This window comes from Rattus norvegicus, chromosome 2 (genome assembly GCF_021556685.1).
Source record: "Rattus norvegicus strain SHRSP/BbbUtx chromosome 2, alternate assembly SHRSP_T2T, whole genome shotgun sequence".
Classification (NCBI taxonomy): domain Eukaryota; kingdom Metazoa; phylum Chordata; class Mammalia; order Rodentia; family Muridae; genus Rattus; species Rattus norvegicus.
Window position 1 is genome coordinate 186,074,280 of NC_141535.1, and position 20,835 is coordinate 186,095,114.

The 20,835-nt window shown below is 51.2% G+C and overlaps 2 long non-coding RNA genes, 6 other non-coding genes and 1 pseudogene across 10 annotated transcripts; 4 read left to right on the forward strand and 5 right to left on the reverse strand.

The window, feature by feature from the left end:
* Positions 1–5,061: 5,061 nt before the first annotated feature.
* Cox7a2-ps1 (cytochrome c oxidase subunit 7A2, pseudogene 1) lies at positions 5,062–5,365 on the reverse strand (annotated as a pseudogene).
* A 2,295-nt stretch (positions 5,366–7,660) lies between these two features.
* Positions 7,661–8,541, reverse strand: LOC147996430 (uncharacterized). Of its 2 annotated transcripts, none has more exons than XR_015672343.1 (2): positions 8,349–8,541; positions 7,661–8,164 (listed from the first exon to the last, which is right to left on the reverse strand). It is a non-coding gene; the product is annotated as an uncharacterized LOC147996430 (long non-coding RNA). The 2 variants fall into 2 exon arrangements; XR_015672342.1 differs by having other exon boundaries at positions 8,271–8,463.
* A 230-nt stretch (positions 8,542–8,771) lies between these two features.
* LOC120101333 (U1 spliceosomal RNA) lies at positions 8,772–8,936 on the forward strand. The gene has a single exon (XR_015678729.1). It is a non-coding gene; the product is annotated as a U1 spliceosomal RNA (small nuclear RNA).
* Positions 8,937–9,791: 855 nt separating this feature from the next.
* Trnan-guu5 (transfer RNA asparagine (anticodon GUU) 5) lies at positions 9,792–9,865 on the forward strand. Its single transcript has one exon. It is a non-coding gene; the product is annotated as a tRNA-Asn (tRNA).
* Positions 9,866–10,780: 915 nt separating this feature from the next.
* Positions 10,781–10,852, forward strand: Trnah-gug4 (transfer RNA histidine (anticodon GUG) 4). Its single transcript has one exon. It is a non-coding gene; the product is annotated as a tRNA-His (tRNA).
* Positions 10,853–13,770: 2,918 nt separating this feature from the next.
* Trnah-gug (transfer RNA histidine (anticodon GUG)) lies at positions 13,771–13,842 on the reverse strand. Its single transcript has one exon. It is a non-coding gene; the product is annotated as a tRNA-His (tRNA).
* A 915-nt stretch (positions 13,843–14,757) lies between these two features.
* On the reverse strand, positions 14,758–14,831 carry Trnan-guu (transfer RNA asparagine (anticodon GUU)). The gene has a single exon. It is a non-coding gene; the product is annotated as a tRNA-Asn (tRNA).
* An 854-nt stretch (positions 14,832–15,685) lies between these two features.
* LOC120101322 (U1 spliceosomal RNA) lies at positions 15,686–15,850 on the reverse strand. Its single transcript, XR_015678763.1, has one exon. It is a non-coding gene; the product is annotated as a U1 spliceosomal RNA (small nuclear RNA).
* A 230-nt stretch (positions 15,851–16,080) lies between these two features.
* Positions 16,081–16,961, forward strand: LOC147996429 (uncharacterized). 2 transcript variants are annotated; one of them, XR_015672345.1, is made up of 2 exons: positions 16,081–16,273; positions 16,458–16,961. It is a non-coding gene; the product is annotated as an uncharacterized LOC147996429 (long non-coding RNA). The 2 variants fall into 2 exon arrangements; XR_015672344.1 differs by having other exon boundaries at positions 16,159–16,351.
* The last annotated feature ends 3,874 nt before the right edge of the window (positions 16,962–20,835 follow it).

A 20,835-nucleotide genomic window follows, 5' to 3' on the forward strand; every position in this document is an offset into this window, starting at 1 on the left:
TGGTCACTTGGCCCTTTCTCTTCTTGTCATCTCCGAGTTCAAACTGTTTGTATCTCTTAACAGCCAGTGTTCAGAGTTCTCTTAGCTCTATAGTCAGGCTCTGAGCATGATCTTCTGAACATATGCTTTTATTTCCCTCTGGAAAATATGCTTAGTCAGCTGGTGTAGGTTCCCTGTCACAAGGACACTAGTCCTTACCTTTCCTGTGCTGTCACTTCGTGGAGCTGGTGCTTGCCCAGTTCTTTCAGAAAGTTCAGTGAGTTTTAGGAAAGTTCGGCATACTTGGTGCTGTGCTATCCAGTCAGAAAGCTGCACATTTCTGTAAAAGATACTTAGCATTGGTGTGGCCGTCATGAGCAGGATGCCCACCGTGGTCCTCAGCGTGTTCTTAGAAGCCAGGATGGCTAGCTTTGAGCTCCATCTTTCTTATCCACATTCATAGGCTGACCCCGAACCAAAGGTTGCCCTCACGTCTGTGTCTCCTTACCCATGTTTGCCACCCCAGGCACCCTGGGGTTTGCAAGGCCTGTGTTTATAAAGGGGTTGGGGACTTTGGTTGTTATGTTTGGCTTGTTTTGTTTGGGAGAGAAGTATGTTCTGTTACTCAGTACTAGGAATGGAACTGAGGGCTGTGTGCCCTCCACCACTGAGCTATCCTACCACATTTGTCACTTTTCACTTTACACATGGTGTCGATAAGGGGCCGGGGTGGCCTAGAACTCACTGCGTTGCCCACGTAGGCCTTGAACCACTTGCTGCAGCCTCCACAGCAGCTGGGATCATAGACCTGAACAGTCAGGTATCTCTGCATTTTGTTTTGTTTTGTTAAATATAGATTCAATACAGAACAGAGTCCCTGTCCTCACCCCCCATGGCGACATCTGGTTTAACTGAAACCCCGCATCAAATCCAGGAAACCCCACAGGCCAGGCTGCAGCTCTGAATCCTCATTCATTCCTTAATATCTGTCTCCAGGCATGCACAAATGCATGTGGGCCTCCCTGCCACTTCGCCCACACAAAAAAGTCCCCAAATGGAGCTACCACCCCTCTTCGGCTCCCCAGTGCTGTTATCTGAGTGAGACCAGAACATTCCTCCTCTAAGGAGTAGGTTTCTGTGTGTATCTCACACTCCAAGGCCTTCAGCTCAAGCAGAAATGGGAAGCCTCCCCTTAGCAAAGATGTGCCCAGGGACAGGCAGGACACTTGTGCTATGCACTTGTCAGAGGCTCGCAGAAGATCAGAAGGAAGCACCCACTCAGAAAAACTGATGTAGCAGAGATGGCCAGTGAGTGGGAAGGGGCCTTGGAAAATAGTGCTGGGTAGGCCGGGGAGACTACAGGCAGGTAGTCCTGAGAGTCCCCACCTCAAAATCTTCAGCTCCCTTTTGGTTCATCATTCTCCCCTCTGGGTTTCCATTCCCACCCCAGGTCTCATTCACTTCTTATGGCTCTCTCTCCCCCTCCGGTGTCCGGTCTCTTCCCCCTTCCTCTTAGGTCGTGTCGCCCCTTACCCCCATCCCCCAGCCACTCCTGGAGCCAGACACTGCCTCTCTATCTGACCATTGCTCTCACCTGACCCTCTTCAGAGTCCGGGTCACCAACTGGACTCCCTAACATCCTCCTTCCAACTGGGGACCTGTTTCATGTACCACAATATCAAGAACAAAAGGGGGACAGAGTTGCCCTGCTCTACGCCTGAATCTCTCCCTGTCCTTCTCTTCCCAACTCTTCTGCCTACACTCTCCCATAGGTGCCACGGCTCCCTTCACCAGCATCTTCACCAACAGCTAGCTCCTGTTTCCATCCTGTTGCTGGTTCCAACACAGGCTCTGCTTCTTTCTCAACACCTTTTTTTTTTTTTTTTCTCTTTTCTTTTTTTCGGAGCTGGGGACCGAACCCAGGGCCTTGCGCTTGCTAGGCAAGCACTCTACCACTGAGCTAAATCCCCAACCCCATTTCTCAACACCTTTGATGGCTACTGCCCCACTTACATTTCTTCTGTTGCTGTGATAAAATACCATGTCCAAGAGCAAATTATGAAAGAAAGGATTACTCTGGCTAATGGTTCTAGAGTGAGAGTCCGCAACAGTGAGGCAGGCATGGCCAAAGGTGGCCAATGACAGAGGCTGAAAGCACACCTCTAGCAAACACAAGAAGCAGAGAGAGGAGAGAGGGGTGGTGGGTAGAGAGGGGGTGGGGGGGGGAGGAGCTATAAACTCTTAAAGTCCACGCCCCAGTGGCGGACCTCTGCCAGCAAAATTCCATATCTCAATGGTCCCATGACTTCCCCACATGGTGGGACCAAGTGTTCAAAAACATCAAACTACCACACCTTACCATAGCTGGCAGGGTGCATGTGCCTCTCATCCCAGCACTCAGGAGGCAGAAAGGCAGAAGTCATAACATTAGCACTCGGCAGTACAGGGAGGCTTTACTGTGGAAGAGAGAGCTCGGCTGTGAGACCAAAACAGGAGTAATATACCTTGCAGGGTAAGGCTTCTGTTTGCAACCAAGAGAGTTAAGAAGAGTTAAGAATAAGGGTCCTGCTCGCCCTAAGTTGTTTGGCAAGTAAAGGTTTTCATTTGTAATTAAGAAGTTCCTGTTTGCCCCGTGTTAAGTCCTTGAAAGTAAGGCTTCTATTTGTAACTGAGAATAAGCTCCCATGGCACCACCACTAACCGTAGGCGGGCTCTGTGGTGTGGGCGCCCAGTGGAGGCCAGGACTGGCAAACTCAGTTGTCACTCAAGCCCAGATTCAGGGCCTTGAGTTGGCCCACTGGGAAGAGCTAAGTAGGGATGTGGAAATGTCTGGTTTCTTTGGAGAATCAGTTGTGCCCTGTGAGGTTTTCCTGGAAACTTGTCTTATGGGAGGATGTTTTGCTGAGGCAGACACTTGAGAGGACGCACGATGTTTGAAAAGAGGGTAAAATAGAACCCAGCAGACAGTGACGACTCTTGCGTTGATTTGCCCGGCAATGCTTTGTGTTGGGACTTCGCAGAGAGAAACTCGCCGAAGAACTTCTCACGGTATTCCCACTGCTTCTCGCTGCTTCCGGTGACTCGTGCCAATTTGGCAGAACCTTGCGGTTTCTGCTAGATCAAGTAGCTGCTACCGACTCGTGTTTGGTGCTTGCTATTGGACTGGACTGTTGATATCCTGATAACAAAGATTGGGGTCGCCCCCGGAGAACTACTTCTAAACAGGTCCCCAAGTCCCTCTGGCCTATTAACCATCTTGTTCCCCTCCCTTTGGCCAGTGAAGCATTAAAGAACCCTAAAGTAGGGCTTGAAAAATCTAAGCCTGCAGAGTGGTGCGTACACAGCAGAACTGGAACATGACGGCTGTGACGGGTGAGAGACAAGGCAGCGGTTGGTAGAGGGGCAGGTCGTTGTTCAGTGTGTCAGCAGGATCGTGTGCAGAAGCCTGGAACTTTCTCAGACTCAGCCCCTGCAGAAGCTGCCCAGCCGTACAGTTGCCCTGACTCCGAACAACTACGGGATTTTGGAGATGAAGAATGGTCCGTCTACTGGATTGGACCTCCTCAAAAGACCTCCACAGCGCATGCTCCTCCCAGAGGCCGTGCTGGTCAGTGCCCCAAGCTTGGGCAGAGGACCATATTGATGCCTGTGGGCTATAACTGCTACTGGACACCAGGCAGAGGTCCTTGGCACATGCTGATGCCAGAGACCAAGTGGATGTTCATGGTCTGTGCTGTTGCCAGAAGCCATGGGGAAGCCTAGGATCCATGCTTCTGCTGACTGTGAAAGTCAAAGAAGCTACATTTGCAATGGTATGGATGACCACAGATTCACAGTAGACAAAGGACATGAAAGGCTTCTGTGACAGCCCCTACCTACACCCCACCTCAAAGGTAACAGCCTAGACAGGAGGCCATCAAGGAGATTTTTTTAAAATTGTGATTGGGTGGGTGGGGGTCCAAATTATAGCACTTCAGGGTCGATGGCTTCTGACTCGGGTGCAGGTAGAGAACTCAGCTTCCCTTGGGAGGCAAGGCTTGGCCACTAGGACTCTGACCAGGTTCCAGTGAGCACATGGACAATATAAAATGGACTCTTTTTTCTTTTCCTATCATTTGGGGGGGGGTTTTACAGGGGTGGAGAGCAGACATGGGAGGACAGGGAGGTAAGGGGGATAGGAGTATATAACATGAGATTGTCAAATAATTAATAAACTATTATGTGAAAATAAAGAGAAGTTCCCGTTTCTTAGCTCTGATGTAAACTGCTCACAATCCATTCACGTAACAATAGCCACGTTCCTTTCCTTCCTCTGGATCATTCTAATGATGTATAACAGCCCACCCTCTCACCCCTGACAACATCTTATCTCCTACAAAAAGGACATCAAGAAGCCACCAGGGGCTGCTCTTTTAAATCATGACATAGGGTGAGGCAGCCCGTTGTCCAGTCTCAGGTGTGTCCCAAAATACATCCTTTGAGACTCTCATCTTAGCACTTTTGGGGCACACGGTGTCAGGATGACCTTTCCCACAGTTTTTTTTAAAGTATTTATTTATTTATTTGTTTGTTTGTTTGTTTGTTTTTTATATATCAGTACACTGTAGCTGTCTTCAGACACACCAGAAGAGGGTATCGGATCCCATTACAGATGGTTGTGAGCCACCATGTGGTTGCTGGGAATTGAACTCAGGACCCCTGGAAGAGCAGTCAGTGCTCTTAACGACTGAGCCATCTCTCCAGCCCTTTCCCATAGTTTCTATGCTAGCATACAACTATTAAAGCTTATTTCACTGAAAGTAAAATACATAACTGTTTAACTGTTTAGATATTGAAAAAAAGTGGTCCACACTCAGGATCTTACAGTAAATTGCTTTCACCCCTGCATATATATCTGGATATTCTCTCTCTCTCTCTCTCTCTCTCTCTCTCTCTCTCTCTCTCTCTCGCTCTCTCTCTCTCTCTCTCTCTCCTCTCTCTCTCTCTCTCTCTCTCTCGGTTAAGGACTGCTTTATTGGTGGCAGTTAATACACATCAGTAAATATTGATCCCTAAAGAAGAGTTCAGTTACTCATCGTTCCTGGCCCATCGCGCAGTGAATGAAACTGAACCATGTGGAGACTGGGACGACGACGTCAGTTCTGCTTCTTGGGGAATGCAGCCATAGCTAACACATAGATGACACACCCTGTTCCACCAACTGTCAGAGCCATTGTGGCTCGGTAGAGGAGGGCATCAGATGCCCTGCCTTTCAGATGAACTGGCATCCCATTATCCTCCTGAAACAGCTTTTGTTTCTCTGGACCTTTGTTTTCAAAATGCCTTTGGGAAGTGGTGCTGATGGTCCTCTGGGCAGTCTGACGAAGGCCAGCAGATTCCGCAGCATCTTAGCTCAGTTGTTGCCCACCAACCTCGACTACTGAATGCCAAAAATCGAAAACCACCCTATTTTCTCTTTTTTACCTACAATAAAAACCTTCCTCCTAACCATACCATGGAGAGGTCGTCATGCCAGTTTCTTTACTGTGCCCCTTTGCATTCACAACTCACAGATATGTGCCTGCCTCTGCCTCCGGCCTCTTACTTCAACCTCTGGAGTGCTTAAAGGCCCATGCCATTCTGTCCAACCTAAGTCTTTATTTAGTGGTAACATGAATGAATATATGTATGCCCTCTTTCTGCCCCTCTCCCTCCTGCCACATCACTTTCATGCATTTTAAATCAATTCCTGTTGCTGTGGTTATCAGTCCTTCATTTGGTGCTTTTGTGGTGTGCATGTGTGTGCATGTGTGTGTGTTGTATATGCATGTGTGTGTGTTGTGTGTGCATGTGTGTGTGGTATGCATGCCTGTGTGTATGTGTGTACACCCACTCTCTTGTAAGCACACTGGGCAGCTCTCCTAATGCCCAGGACTCATGGAGCACCTGCTCTATCTTTGAGCGATGGCCTCACTCCCGATTTTGGTCTTGACCACAGTGTAAGAACGATACACTTCAGCTAACACAGCAGTGAGTGTTGTGCTGTGTGCCATGTGGGGAGAGGATGGAAGAACCACTCTCTCTCTACCCCCACTGGAACAGATCAGACAGGTCTTGGAGCCGGGAAGACTACCTCACCTACAGATGGACAGTCCTCACAACTAGCACTGCACGGGTCACTGATTTCCTTTGCCCAGGATCGTAGCCCAGGCTATCTTCGGATCGTTGTGTGACACAGCACTGAGGTTGCTGTGATCCTCCTGCCTCAGTCTCCCAACGGTCAGGATTGCACACATGAGCTGCCACATCCAGCTGACTTCAGCCTGCTTGCTGAGACCAGGGCAAGGAGAATGCTTCCAGAGAGAAAGGGCCCGAGACTCGAAGCCACAGAGGGGCTCACAGAGCAGGAAGCACGCTGTCTCCGGTGAGCGGTGAGCTACTCGGCAAGCAACAGAATTGGTCCACTCCCCCACCCAATTCTTCCTGTTTTTCCAGCTGTTGTGAGAAAGGGGATCCTTCTGTGCTCCTTGGGGGCCTCACCTCCTGTTTTTCCCAGATATCAGTGAGAGAGAGAGAGAGAGAGAGAGAGAGAGAGAGAGAGAGAGAAAATATATTCTGCGACCAGGCTACATACAATAAAGAACATGGGCGAGGAGAATCCATGATACAGAAAGGGAAGAAGAAGATGCTATGTAAATGACGGAGAAGGGGCCAGAGCCGGGGTCCTCTGCCTTTCCTTTCTCGGTGAACGTGTCTCAGTTCTAGTGATAGCCCGTGCCCCTAGTGCACTTTGTTTTCCCGAAACACGAACATCTAGAAACTGGGGCCGGAGCACTCGGGACTCAGACCTCCACCCGTAGCAGCTGAGCGCCCAGATAGGAGATAATTACAACACGCTGCCGAACTCTTCTCTCTTCCTTGGGAGATCTGAGGAGACCTCTCCCTCTGCCCTTCCCTTCCATGCCTTAGATGGCCAGGGATTGAGAGTGTGCCCAGACCATCCCTCTCTCTCCTCCACCTTGGCATCCTTCAGAACGCTAGACTGAAAACCGGGAGCCAGGGTACAGCTTTTCCTTGTTTGTTTGTTCTTCGAGACAGGGTCTCACTATATGCATCTGGCGGGGTCTCACTATGTAGACCAGGCAGGCCTCGGACTCACAGAGCTCCACCTGCCTCTGCCTCCCAGGTAGGGGATCTCATCTCATTTTATTTTTTTTTAATGTTTGTCTAGTAGTCAAAAGAATGAAACCCAAACACAAAGGTGGTCGATGAGAGCAACTTCTGCAGCGGACATAGCCCCAGACGGCCCGGCTGCCAACTGGTACCATCCGAGCACCAGCACTCCAGGATCACAGGGATCCCGGCCAGCACTCAGCCTTGTTCCTCAGTTCCCCTGGCTGGAGAAGCATCAAGAACACAGAGCGGTGCAGACAGAGACAAGGGGCTGATGGGTCAGAGAGGAAGTTCAGCTGCTGGCGCCTACACCAGGCAGCCCACAATCACCCATAATTCCAGCTCCAGGGGACCTCAGGCCTCTGGCCTCAGGAGGCATTTGCATTGGTGTAAACATGCTACCAACCACCGGTAATAGTACCACACACACACACACACACACACACACACACACACACACACACACACGTGTCAAAGAAATCAGTGTTTTGTTTTTAAGGAGGGAAGAAGCAGCAGATGAGAGAAAGGATACTGTAATCAACCAAAAATTTTATTTAGTTTTAAAACCCCACTGAGTGTATTTCTTCTGGCCAGCCTGGAACTAACTATAGAGACCAGGCTGGCCTCAAACTCGTCACGCACAGCCACTTGCCTCTCTGTTAATGACTTTCTCCACCGGACTGTCCCAGTGTTATGTTGAATCTTAGTGTGAGGAGTAAGGACAAAGTCACATTACAGATGAAATCGCATAACAATAGAGTTTCATTTTGTTCCGTATTGTTTTTAGAACTTTTTGAGACAGGGTCTGTCACTTTGTAGGCCTGGCCAGCCTGGAACTCACTGTGTAGACCAGGCTGGCCTCAAAGTCCCAGAAATCCACTTGCCTCTGCTTCCCATTCTCAATGGCCCATGCTGGCCACAACTGCACCACATACATGCAGGAGCCTGAGGCGGTCCAGAGAGGGGACCAGGAACCCAGACTTGGGTGACCCCACGGACCACGTCCCAACTCAGTGTCAGTTTCGCGATGTTTCTGAAGAAGAGAACACAGAAAACCACAGGTAAGTAAACCAAGAGCCTTCTAAACTACAGCGGCGGAGACAGGAGTCAGGCAGGTTGGAGCAGCAGCGCGGGGAGACCTCTGCGGAGGGGCTGGCTGCTGTGCTGCCTGACGACCTTCTCCGACTTGGAGAAGACGGGCGACGGTCCGTCCATACCCAACACGATCGATCAGTCACAAGGATGCTGGGACCTAGAGGTGGGCAACCAGTTAGCGGTAAGAGAGGATGCAAGATGATTCGTCTCTGGTCCTTCAACGCTCCAGCACCGCGCAAACGAGAAAGTTCGACAGGCCCCCCGAGCGGGCGGCGAGAGGTAGGGACGTGATGTCACCGTTGGGCGCTTGTGGGGGCGTGGTTTATGCAGATGAGGGTCGCGCAGAGGCCGCCGCGCCCTCAGCCACAGGGGGAAACGCGAGGGATTTCGCCGCGCAGTGGGAGAGAGCACGGGTTCCCAGGTGTGAGCGGAGCGCGGGAACCGAGTGTGGGACGCGGGAGGCCGGCGATCGGACGGCGCGAAGTGACCGTGCGTTAAGAGTGGAGTGGCGGCGTCCGTGAGTCGGGGCTGTGCGGTGGGAAAGCATACTTACCTGGCAGGGGAGATACCATGATCACGAAGGTGGTTTTCCCAGGGCGAGGCTTATCCATTGCACTCCGGATGTGCTGACCCCTGCGATTTCCCCAAATGCGGGAAACTCGACTGCATAATTTGTGGTAGTGGGGGAGCTGCGTTCGCGCGCTCCCCTGGTTTTTCCTGTAACTAAGAGTAGATAATCTCCGTCGCTGCCTTAGTGGACCTCTTTCTCAGCTTTAAGGTAGCTCCCTACCTTAAAGTGTTCCATACTTAGGTTTAAGTAGACCCTTAGACCTTTTTCACTCTTCCCCTGCCAAGCCTCCAGATGATCCTTCCTTAGAAAGTATGCAGAAGGGGCTGGCTGTTTGTTGGTCGAGAAAATTAAGAACGTGACCTTAACTGCACGCAACAGGCCTGCACACCACTTTTCAATACGTGTTTTTAATTTGATAATTGAGTCACCGGTGCCTCATGGTCTTCTAGGTGAAGCAATTTTCTTCCTTTGCCCATTGCTTTTTGCCTTTTTTTTTTTTTTTTTTTTTTTTTTTTTTTAAATACAACCTCCTGAGTTTGTAGCCTTCCTAACATAATTGGCTTCAAGCTGCACCAGCTCGGTTCCAAACGCTCGAATCTCTCATTAGCCAACGTTCTTTGGATATGCTTCGGAGGCGGGGGCGCCTCCTCTGGTACCCCGCGGTGGGTACCCTCACCTCCGCCCTCCGCTTCCCGCCGGTCGCCGGTGCCTCTCCACTCCCGATCGTGTCCCTCCATCTCCCGGAGCACCCGCACGGCACCCGACGCGGACCGCGCGGGGGCTCTAACACACGCCCTGGGGTGACCAGCCCCTCGCGCGTCCGTGCCACGCCAGCGTGGGATCCCCATGGGACCCCGATCCCCGGGTGGCGGCGGAATCCCAGCGTCCGGGAGGCGCCGGCTGCACGGGGCCACGGGGCCCGCGGTCCTCGCACGTGTGGCCGCCGCGGTGACGCCCGCCTGAACAAGGAACCGACGTTGAGACCTTCAACACCGTCTCTGTGGCGCAATCGGTTAGCGCGTTCGGCTGTTAACCGAAAGGTTGGTGGTTCGAGCCCACCCAGGGACGACGGCGCCTGAGCCTTAGGCTTTTAACAGCCTTCTTAGTAAAGTGACTCGGAAACCTGGAAGATTCACATTCCCTACTCCCTACTCAGTCCCGAAAACCCATGGGACTTTAAGCGAGCAAGGACTTGGCTCTACCTTGCGACACTGTCGGTCAGCTTTTTTGCGGCCTTACCCTAGCAGGCGAGGAGAAAGCCCCACTTTTTGTTGTTTGTTTTGCAAGGAGAAGAACCTTCCAAAGGAAGGAACAACAAACCCCGCCTGCTGTCTGTCCTTGGCGTATTTGGGAGTGGGTAGAGTGGCACTCCTTTCTTAATAAAAGAAAAGTATCGACAAGTCGCCAGGTTTTATTGAAACACGGGTAAACGCTCTAGTGGGACCGTTGCTCCATCCTGCAGCAACTTTACACACTGGCTTGCTCCGTGGACCGCTGGTTTGACCCCCAGCTCCTTGGCAGGACCCCGTAGCAGTTCACCCCCTCCCGAGGTGCCCCCGGCGGAGAGGAGGGCGATGGAGGCCTATCGCGGGCTTGGGGAAAACAGCTAAAGGGCTCCTACTGCGCCTGCGAGAATGGCCTCGACCCACGGACTTCACCCTCACCGTCCAACTGAGGCACTGGCACGTGCACTCGGCGCCGCTCCCAACGCAGCCGGCACCAAAGACTCGTGCGGGACGACAGGCGGGTCTGAAGCGGGCAGAGACTGGCCTGCGCTCGGCCGGGCGGGCTGGCGGGCCGGCTGGTGGGCCGGCTGGCGGGCCGGCTGGCGGGCGGGCGGGCCCGCAGCTCAGTCCCGGCGTCGGCGCCCAGCGGTGAGGGGACGCCCAGGGCAGCGCAGGACCTGGCGGGACTGGGCTGAAGCTCGGCCAAAAGCGCCAGCACTGTGAGAGAGCAGGCCGCGCACCGCCGGGCGCGTGGCTCGCCGTGATCGTATAGTGGTTAGTACTCTGCGTTGTGGCCGCAGCAACCTCGGTTCGAATCCGAGTCACGGCACGTCGTTCTTCTTGCTCCATGTACTGCTTTCTTGCCTCCTGTTTGTAGGAACCCTGCATTCCCTGCTTGCCCTACACCTAATTAACGTCCTTGCCACAGACTCCAAGCTCCCTTCTTCAAGGACCCTCTACAGCTGACTTGGAGGAACCCAAGAAAAAGCAGGGTTGGTGCTGTTCCCTTTGAGGAACATCCCAACCCCCATCACCTTAGAATATTATGCTAATATTTCTATGTGGTGTTTTCTCTTAGAAATACACTTGGTTTATAAGGTCTTATTGTCCTCCCCTCCCTCTTCCTCATCATCCTCCCCCTCTCTTTATCTTTTTTCAACTTTTTATTGATTTTCGTGAATTTCGAATCATACACCCGAATCCCACTCATGTCACAGTGGGACCTCATGTGTCCTGAGTTCAGAAATCTTTACTTGCAAATGTGCTTTGCAATGAGTCATAGGTCTAATTCCTGGAGCTCTCATTTGAGGCCTTTGTCTTCTGTCACAGCTCATTGGGACTCCTCCGAGCTATCTTGTTTAATTGAAATGCTGCAGTTTTATATCGAAAGAACCTCCCCTTTCATGTTCTCCAAGAGTTCAGTGATGATGTAGTTTGGTGTGGGCCAACTCCGTGGAATCATATATTTGGGTAGTAGCTGAGGTGGTCCATCCGCAGGCCCTCCAGCATCTGCACCACCACAGTTAGCTCTCCATCACTGCTCAGAGTAGGCCACTCAGTGCTACCACCCGGAGAAGGCAGGGTCATCTCTCCTGCACTCAAGCCCTTGGGACCAGCTTTCTGGGCCACCCATGCCTCCAAAGTCAGCTTCATTGTGTTGCCCAGTTCTTCAGCCCATTTGTGTCCACTCTCCCAAGTGCTGCAGCAGGCAAAAGGCTGGGGCCTGGCTCAACTGTGTCTTCACCATCAGGGCAAATTCCATGTGTTGCCAGGTCAGGTGCGGGGCAGCTATCTGGAGAGCTGCAGTCAGTAACCGGCAGGACTACTACTAACTTGCTCTGATGACCTCGGATCGAGTTCTGAATACTGCACGTGGCACGTGGTGGTGAAAGAATAAAGATTTTAAACTATCCCCCACTGACCCTGCTGTGAGGACAAGTGCACCTCACAGCAAAGAATAACATAACACATTTTGGGGATATAGCCTGGCTATAGCCACCACAAACCATCTGGCCTCGATAAGGCCTGACTCAACAGTCCTGAGAAAAACGAGAATTAGGGTCAGCTTGCCCCAGAAGGAGGGTGGCCTAGAGTTGAACTGAGCCCAAGTTACAAACCAATGAAATTGCTTTGTGTGACTGTTGCCAACTGCCTATGTAATTTTCCCTATAAATCCCTTCCCCTAATTGGGCTCGGGGTCGACTCCTCTGTCTCCTGTGTGAGATACGTGTCCCCAGAGCTCTGGTTCCTCAAATACACCTCTTGTTTATTACATCAAGATCGGTTTCTCCTGAGTTCTTGGGGGTTGCGTCGTCTCGAGATCTGAGTGGGGGTCTCCCCACTCCGGTGGTCTTTCAGTGAGAGTTGTTTTTCGTTCTTTTTGTTTAATTTTTTTAAGAGTAAAATTTTTATTGTCTACATGCTGAAGTCACTAGAAATCAAAATCCATTTTAATTAAGCAATAAGATTACAATTTTTATATAATATTGTCTAATCTAATCAACAAAAGAAAATAAGAATATTTCCCCTCAAATATATACCATTGTATATATTATATAAATGTATATTAAAAATATATATGTATTTTTTTTCCTGGTCAAAAAGCTCTGAAAAGCATGGGCCCCAACCTCCCATGATCCATTCTTCGGAGTGAGAGGAAGACACACTTAACAATGGCTTCTTCTCATTAGCGTGCAAGATGGCAGGACTGAGACTAATTATATCTAGAAGTAGATGATGACTCTACTTGAAACATTTTTATTAGTTGAGTTACAGAATAAATAATAATTGACAGGCGATTTGACAGACTCATTTAAAAGTGGTGGAATAATCCCACAGTATAAAGGACAGGAGTTGAAGAGCCTGCTTTACAGACATGCAGAAAACCGACTTGCTAGTCAATGACTTTTTAAAAGATTTATTTATTTATTTATTTATTTATTTATTTATTTATTTATTTATTTATTTAATGTATGTGAATACACTGTCTCTTTCTACAGACAAACCCGAAAAGGACATCGGATCCCACTAAAGATGGTTGTGAACCACCATGTGGTTGCTGGAAATTGAACTCAAGACCTTTGGAAGACGGGTCAGTGCCTCTGTTTCCTAGTGGTAGGATTAAGTCATAATTGAGAAACAAATTTTAAAAGTTAGTTTTTAGAAGACTTTGTATTTGTTTCATTAAAGACCCAAAAATATAAAACCACATAGAGGAAACTCACCTCCAATTGCAGCGATGAAGACCAAGACTGGGGACACTAGTGTTGCTTTTTTTTTTTTTTCTTTTGGTTCTTTTTTTTTTTTTTTCGGAGCTGGGGACCGAACCCAGGGTCTTGCGCTTCCTAGGCAAGCGCTCTACCACTGAGCTAAATCCCCAACCCCGACACTAGTGTTGCTTAAGAAGAAAGGGGGCTTAGTATGCCCTAGGTCTTAGGTACTCGAAAAGCCCTGACCGAGAAAACAAGAAAAGCAGACTGGCAAAATTTAAGTACATAAGGGGCAGCATGGCTGGCTGACGAGGAAGAGTCGGAGCTGCAAAGTGTAATAACAAGAATAGCATCAACAACAGGAACAGCACCAACCCTGCTTTTTCTTGGGTTCCTCCAAGTCAGCTGTAGAGGGTCCTTGAAGAAGGGAGCTTGGAGTCTGTGGCAAGGACGTTAATTAGGTGTAGGGCAAGCAGGGAATGCAGGGTTCCTACAAACAGGAGGCAAGAAAGCAGTACATGGAGCAAGAAGAACGACGTGCCGTGACTCGGATTCGAACCGAGGTTGCTGCGGCCACAACGCAGAGTACTAACCACTATACGATCACGGCGAGCCACGCGCCCGGCGGTGCGCGGCCTGCTCTCTCACAGTGCTGGCGCTTTTGGCCGAGCTTCAGCCCAGTCCCGCCAGGTCCTGCGCTGCCCTGGGCGTCCCCTCACCGCTGGGCGCCGACGCCGGGACTGAGCTGCGGGCCCGCCCGCCCGCCAGCCGGCCCGCCAGCCGGCCCACCAGCCGGCCCGCCAGCCCGCCCGGCCGAGCGCAGGCCAGTCTCTGCCCGCTTCAGACCCGCCTGTCGTCCCGCACGAGTCTTTGGTGCCGGCTGCGTTGGGAGCGGCGCCGAGTGCACGTGCCAGTGCCTCAGTTGGACGGTGAGGGTGAAGTCCGTGGGTCGAGGCCATTCTCGCAGGCGCAGTAGGAGCCCTTTAGCTGTTTTCCCCAAGCCCGCGATAGGCCTCCATCGCCCTCCTCTCCGCCGGGGGCACCTCGGGAGGGGGTGAACTGCTACGGGGTCCTGCCAAGGAGCTGGGGGTCAAACCAGCGGTCCACGGAGCAAGCCAGTGTGTAAAGTTGCTGCAGGATGGAGCAACGGTCCCACTAGAGCGTTTACCCGTGTTTCAATAAAACCTGGCGACTTGTCGATACTTTTCTTTTATTAAGAAAGGAGTGCCACTCTACCCACTCCCAAATACGCCAAGGACAGACAGCAGGCGGGGTTTGTTGTTCCTTCCTTTGGAAGGTTCTTCTCCTTGCAAAACAAACAACAAAAAGTGGGGCTTTCTCCTCGCCTGCTAGGGTAAGGCCGCAAAAAAGCTGACCGACAGTGTCGCAAGGTAGAGCCAAGTCCTTGCTCGCTTAAAGTCCCATGGGTTTTCGGGACTGAGTAGGGAGTAGGGAATGTGAATCTTCCAGGTTTCCGAGTCACTTTACTAAGAAGGCTGTTAAAAGCCTAAGGCTCAGGCGCCGTCGTCCCTGGGTGGGCTCGAACCACCAACCTTTCGGTTAACAGCCGAACGCGCTAACCGATTGCGCCACAGAGACGGTGTTGAAGGTCTCAACGTCGGTTCCTTGTTCAGGCGGGCGTCACCGCGGCGGCCACACGTGCGAGGACCGCGGGCCCCGTGGCCCCGTGCAGCCGGCGCCTCCCGGACGCTGGGATTCCGCCGCCACCCGGGGATCGGGGTCCCATGGGGATCCCACGCTGGCGTGGCACGGACGCGCGAGGGGCTGGTCACCCCAGGGCGTGTGTTAGAGCCCCCGCGCGGTCCGCGTCGGGTGCCGTGCGGGTGCTCCGGGAGATGGAGGGACACGATCGGGAGTGGAGAGGCACCGGCGACCGGCGGGAAGCGGAGGGCGGAGGTGAGGGTACCCACCGCGGGGTACCAGAGGAGGCGCCCCCGCCTCCGAAGCATATCCAAAGAACGTTGGCTAATGAGAGATTCGAGCGTTTGGAACCGAGCTGGTGCAGCTTGAAGCCAATTATGTTAGGAAGGCTACAAACTCAGGAGGTTGTATTTAAAAAAAAAAAAAAAAAAAAAAAAAAAAAAGGCAAAAAGCAATGGGCAAAGGAAGAAAATTGCTTCACCTAGAAGACCATGAGGCACCGGTGACTCAATTATCAAATTAAAAACACGTATTGAAAAGTGGTGTGCAGGCCTGTTGCGTGCAGTTAAGGTCACGTTCTTAATTTTCTCGACCAACAAACAGCCAGCCCCTTCTGCATACTTTCTAAGGAAGGATCATCTGGAGGCTTGGCAGGGGAAGAGTGAAAAAGGTCTAAGGGTCTACTTAAACCTAAGTATGGAACACTTTAAGGTAGGGAGCTACCTTAAAGCTGAGAAAGAGGTCCACTAAGGCAGCGACGGAGATTATCTACTCTTAGTTACAGGAAAAACCAGGGGAGCGCGCGAACGCAGCTCCCCCACTACCACAAATTATGCAGTCGAGTTTCCCGCATTTGGGGAAATCGCAGGGGTCAGCACATCCGGAGTGCAATGGATAAGCCTCGCCCTGGGAAAACCACCTTCGTGATCATGGTATCTCCCCTGCCAGGTAAGTATGCTTTCCCACCGCACAGCCCCGACTCACGGACGCCGCCACTCCACTCTTAACGCACGGTCACTTCGCGCCGTCCGATCGCCGGCCTCCCGCGTCCCACACTCGGTTCCCGCGCTCCGCTCACACCTGGGAACCCGTGCTCTCTCCCACTGCGCGGCGAAATCCCTCGCGTTTCCCCCTGTGGCTGAGGGCGCGGCGGCCTCTGCGCGACCCTCATCTGCATAAACCACGCCCCCACAAGCGCCCAACGGTGACATCACGTCCCTACCTCTCGCCGCCCGCTCGGGGGGCCTGTCGAACTTTCTCGTTTGCGCGGTGCTGGAGCGTTGAAGGACCAGAGACGAATCATCTTGCATCCTCTCTTACCGCTAACTGGTTGCCCACCTCTAGGTCCCAGCATCCTTGTGACTGATCGATCGTGTTGGGTATGGACGGACCGTCGCCCGTCTTCTCCAAGTCGGAGAAGGTCGTCAGGCAGCACAGCAGCCAGCCCCTCCGCAGAGGTCTCCCCGCGCTGCTGCTCCAACCTGCCTGACTCCTGTCTCCGCCGCTGTAGTTTAGAAGGCTCTTGGTTTACTTACCTGTGGTTTTCTGTGTTCTCTTCTTCAGAAACATCGCGAAACTGACACTGAGTTGGGACGTGGTCCGTGGGGTCACCCAAGTCTGGGTTCCTGGTCCCCTCTCTGGACCGCCTCAGGCTCCTGCATGTATGTGGTGCAGTTGTGGCCAGCATGGGCCATTGAGAATGGGAAGCAGAGGCAAGTGGATTTCTGGGACTTTGAGGCCAGCCTGGTCTACACAGTGAGTTCCAGGCTGGCCAGGCCTACAAAGTGACAGACCCTGTCTCAAAAAGTTCTAAAAACAATACGGAACAAAATGAAACTCTATTGTTATGCGATTTCATCTGTAATGTGACTTTGTCCTTACTCCTCACACTAAGATTCAACATAACACTGGGACAGTCCGGTGGAGAAAGTCATTAACAGAGAGGCAAGTGGCTGTGCGTGACGAGTTTGAGGCCAGCCTGGTCTCTATAGTTAGTTCCAGGCTGGCCAGAAGAAATACACTCAGTGGGGTTTTAAAACTAAATAAAATTTTTGGTTGATTACAGTATCCTTTCTCTCATCTGCTGCTTCTTCCCTCCTTAAAAACAAAACACTGATTTCTTTGACACGTGTGTGTGTGTGTGTGTGTGTGTGTGTGTGTGTGTGTGTGGTACTATTACCGGTGGTTGGTAGCATGTTTACACCAATGCAAATGCCTCCTGAGGCCAGAGGCCTGAGGTCCCCTGGAGCTGGAATTATGGGTGATTGTGGGCTGCCTGGTGTAGGCGCCAGCAGCTGAACTTCCTCTCTGACCCATCAGCCCCTTGTCTCTGTCTGCACCGCTCTGTGTTCTTGATGCTTCTCCAGCCAGGGGAACTGAGGAACAAGGCTGAGTGCTGGCCGGGATCCCTGTGATCCTGGAGTGCTGGTGCTCGGATGGTACCAGTTGGCAGCCGGGCCGTCTGGGGCTATGTCCGCTGCAGAAGTTGCTCTCATCGACCACCTTTGTGTTTGGGTTTCATTCTTTTGACTACTAGACAAACATTAAAAAAAAATAAAATGAGATGAGATCCCCTACCTGGGAGGCAGAGGCAGGTGGAGCTCTGTGAGTCCGAGGCCTGCCTGGTCTACATAGTGAGACCCCGCCAGATGCATATAGTGAGACCCTGTCTCGAAGAACAAACAAACAAGGAAAAGCTGTACCCTGGCTCCCGGTTTTCAGTCTAGCGTTCTGAAGGATGCCAAGGTGGAGGAGAGAGAGGGATGGTCTGGGCACACTCTCAATCCCTGGCCATCTAAGGCATGGAAGGGAAGGGCAGAGGGAGAGGTCTCCTCAGATCTCCCAAGGAAGAGAGAAGAGTTCGGCAGCGTGTTGTAATTATCTCCTATCTGGGCGCTCAGCTGCTACGGGTGGAGGTCTGAGTCCCGAGTGCTCCGGCCCCAGTTTCTAGATGTTCGTGTTTCGGGAAAACAAAGTGCACTAGGGGCACGGGCTATCACTAGAACTGAGACACGTTCACCGAGAAAGGAAAGGCAGAGGACCCCGGCTCTGGCCCCTTCTCCGTCATTTACATAGCATCTTCTTCTTCCCTTTCTGTATCATGGATTCTCCTCGCCCATGTTCTTTATTGTATGTAGCCTGGTCGCAGAATATATTTTCTCTCTCTCTCTCTCTCTCTCTCTCTCTCTCTCTCTCTCTCTCTCTCTCTCTCTCACTGATATCTGGGAAAAACAGGAGGTGAGGCCCCCAAGGAGCACAGAAGGATCCCCTTTCTCACAACAGCTGGAAAAACAGGAAGAATTGGGTGGGGGAGTGGACCAATTCTGTTGCTTGCCGAGTAGCTCACCGCTCACCGGAGACAGCGTGCTTCCTGCTCTGTGAGCCCCTCTGTGGCTTCGAGTCTCGGGCCCTTTCTCTCTGGAAGCATTCTCCTTGCCCTGGTCTCAGCAAGCAGGCTGAAGTCAGCTGGATGTGGCAGCTCATGTGTGCAATCCTGACCGTTGGGAGACTGAGGCAGGAGGATCACAGCAACCTCAGTGCTGTGTCACACAACGATCCGAAGATAGCCTGGGCTACGATCCTGGGCAAAGGAAATCAGTGACCCGTGCAGTGCTAGTTGTGAGGACTGTCCATCTGTAGGTGAGGTAGTCTTCCCGGCTCCAAGACCTGTCTGATCTGTTCCAGTGGGGGTAGAGAGAGAGTGGTTCTTCCATCCTCTCCCCACATGGCACACAGCACAACACTCACTGCTGTGTTAGCTGAAGTGTATCGTTCTTACACTGTGGTCAAGACCAAAATCGGGAGTGAGGCCATCGCTCAAAGATAGAGCAGGTGCTCCATGAGTCCTGGGCATTAGGAGAGCTGCTCAGTGTGCTTACAAATGTGTGTGTGTGTGTGTGTGTGTGTGTGTGTGTGTGCGCACGAATACACACACAGGCACACAGGCCCACACAAGCACACCACAAGGGCAGCAAATGAAGGACTAATAACCACAGCACCAGGAACCGACTTAAAATGCATGAAAGTGATGTGGCAGGAGGGAGAGGGGCAGAAGGAAGGCATACATACATTCATTCATGTTACCACTAAATACAGACTTAGGTTGGACAGAATGGAATGGGTCTTTAAGCACTCCAGAGGTTGGGGCAAGAGTCCGGTTGCAGAGGCAGGGTCACAGTAAAGAAACTGGCATGACGACCTCTCCATGGTATGGTTAGGAGGAAGGTTTTTTTTTTTTTTTTTTTTTTTTTTTTTTTTCTGGTTCTTTTTTTCAGAGCTGGGGACCGAACCCAGGGCCTTGCGCTTCCTAGGCAAGCGCTCTTCCACTGAGCTAAATTCCCAGCCCCTGGAGGAAGGTTTTTAATTGTAGGTATAAAAGAGAAAATATATCCAGATATATATCCAGGGGAGAAAGCAATTTACTGAAGATCCTGAGTATGGACCACTTTTTTCAATATGTAAGGAGTTGTGTATTTTATTTTAAGTGAAATAAGCTTTAATAAATGTATGTTAGCATTAGAAACTGTGGGAAAGGTCATCCTGAAATCGTGTGCCCCAAAGCAGTTGAGATGTGGCAAATGCTGGATGAAGTGAGGGCCTTTTGCGTTCGTCTAGAGAAACAAAAGATCGCTGGGCAGAAGGACGATAGTGCCGAGACTCGGATTCGAACCGAGGTTGCTGCAGCCACAATGCAGAGTACTAACCACTATACGGTCACGGCAAGCCACACGCCCAGCGACAGGGTCACCATATAGAATACTAAACACTAAACGGTCGTGGCCCATGGTCCCTAGCAGTTCTATATACCCGCTGGGAGCTGAAGTCTGTTAGTATCCTGCCCGGACCTCTAGTCTGTTAGTATCCTGCCCGGACCTCTAGTCTGTTAGTATCCTGCCCGGACCTCGGCCTTCTGCCCCTTTGCTTCCTGCTGAGCGCCTGCGCTGGTTACTTCCAAGCCAGCGGCCTGAGGGTCTACCGGAACTGGGGACGTTTCCTGGTCTATGCTGGTCTCCTTGCTTCCCAGAGGCCTGTAGTACAGAAGGCGGCCGCAGTGGCTAGTGCTGAGATTTCTCGAGTTAGTTGAATGGTGAGAGCCGCTGTTGAGAAGTCTGTGGGCCTATCCCATTCTTGTGCTAGTTTCTCCAGGGTGATAGACTAGACCTCCATCACCGTTCTCTGAGCTGTGGCTGGAGCATCTCCGGAGTGGGTAAACCCCGTAGGGTCTTTTCAAAGAGCTCAGAGCAAACCAGCAGTCCACAGAAACAAACCTTCAGAGAGCAAAACCACCACTGCCAGTCCCCGGATTCCTTACCACAGGGCCAACTCTTTGTTCCTGTGATTTATTTTACTTTTTCCATATACTCTGTACATTAAATTGGCTCTGGAATTTTCTGACTGAGAATTATGCTGCAGTCACTCTTCTTGTACGAATTTCTATAACCAGTGGTATGTTTCTGTGAGGTAGAATAGCTAGCCTATAATCGTGTCTCCGAGTTAGATTAAAACCCTTTTCGTTTTCTCTGCTTTGGAGATTTATTGTCTATAACGTTTATCATTTTAGGGTGTGAGACATATGCCTTTGGGTCCCCACAGCCTGTGTTTGGGTATTATTCTTCCGTTTCTGGCTTCTAATCTACTGTTAAGTATTTTTGCTTCTTCCCATGTTGTGGATCCCACACTCCAGGTTATTACTTTTGTCTAAGTGTCAAATGTTTCTAAAAGACATGGCAATATCAACATAAGTGATATCTTCACCATATCTGATATTCTTCCTTCTTTTGTGCTTATAGGACTCCCTCTTACTTCGGTGCGTGGGGTGGTATCCACTGGTTACGATTTTGTTTGTTTGTTTGTTTGTGTCAGGTTTTTATTGCTGTGAACAGACACCATGATCAATGCAAGTTTTATAAAAGACAACAATTGGGGCTGGGGATTTAGCTCA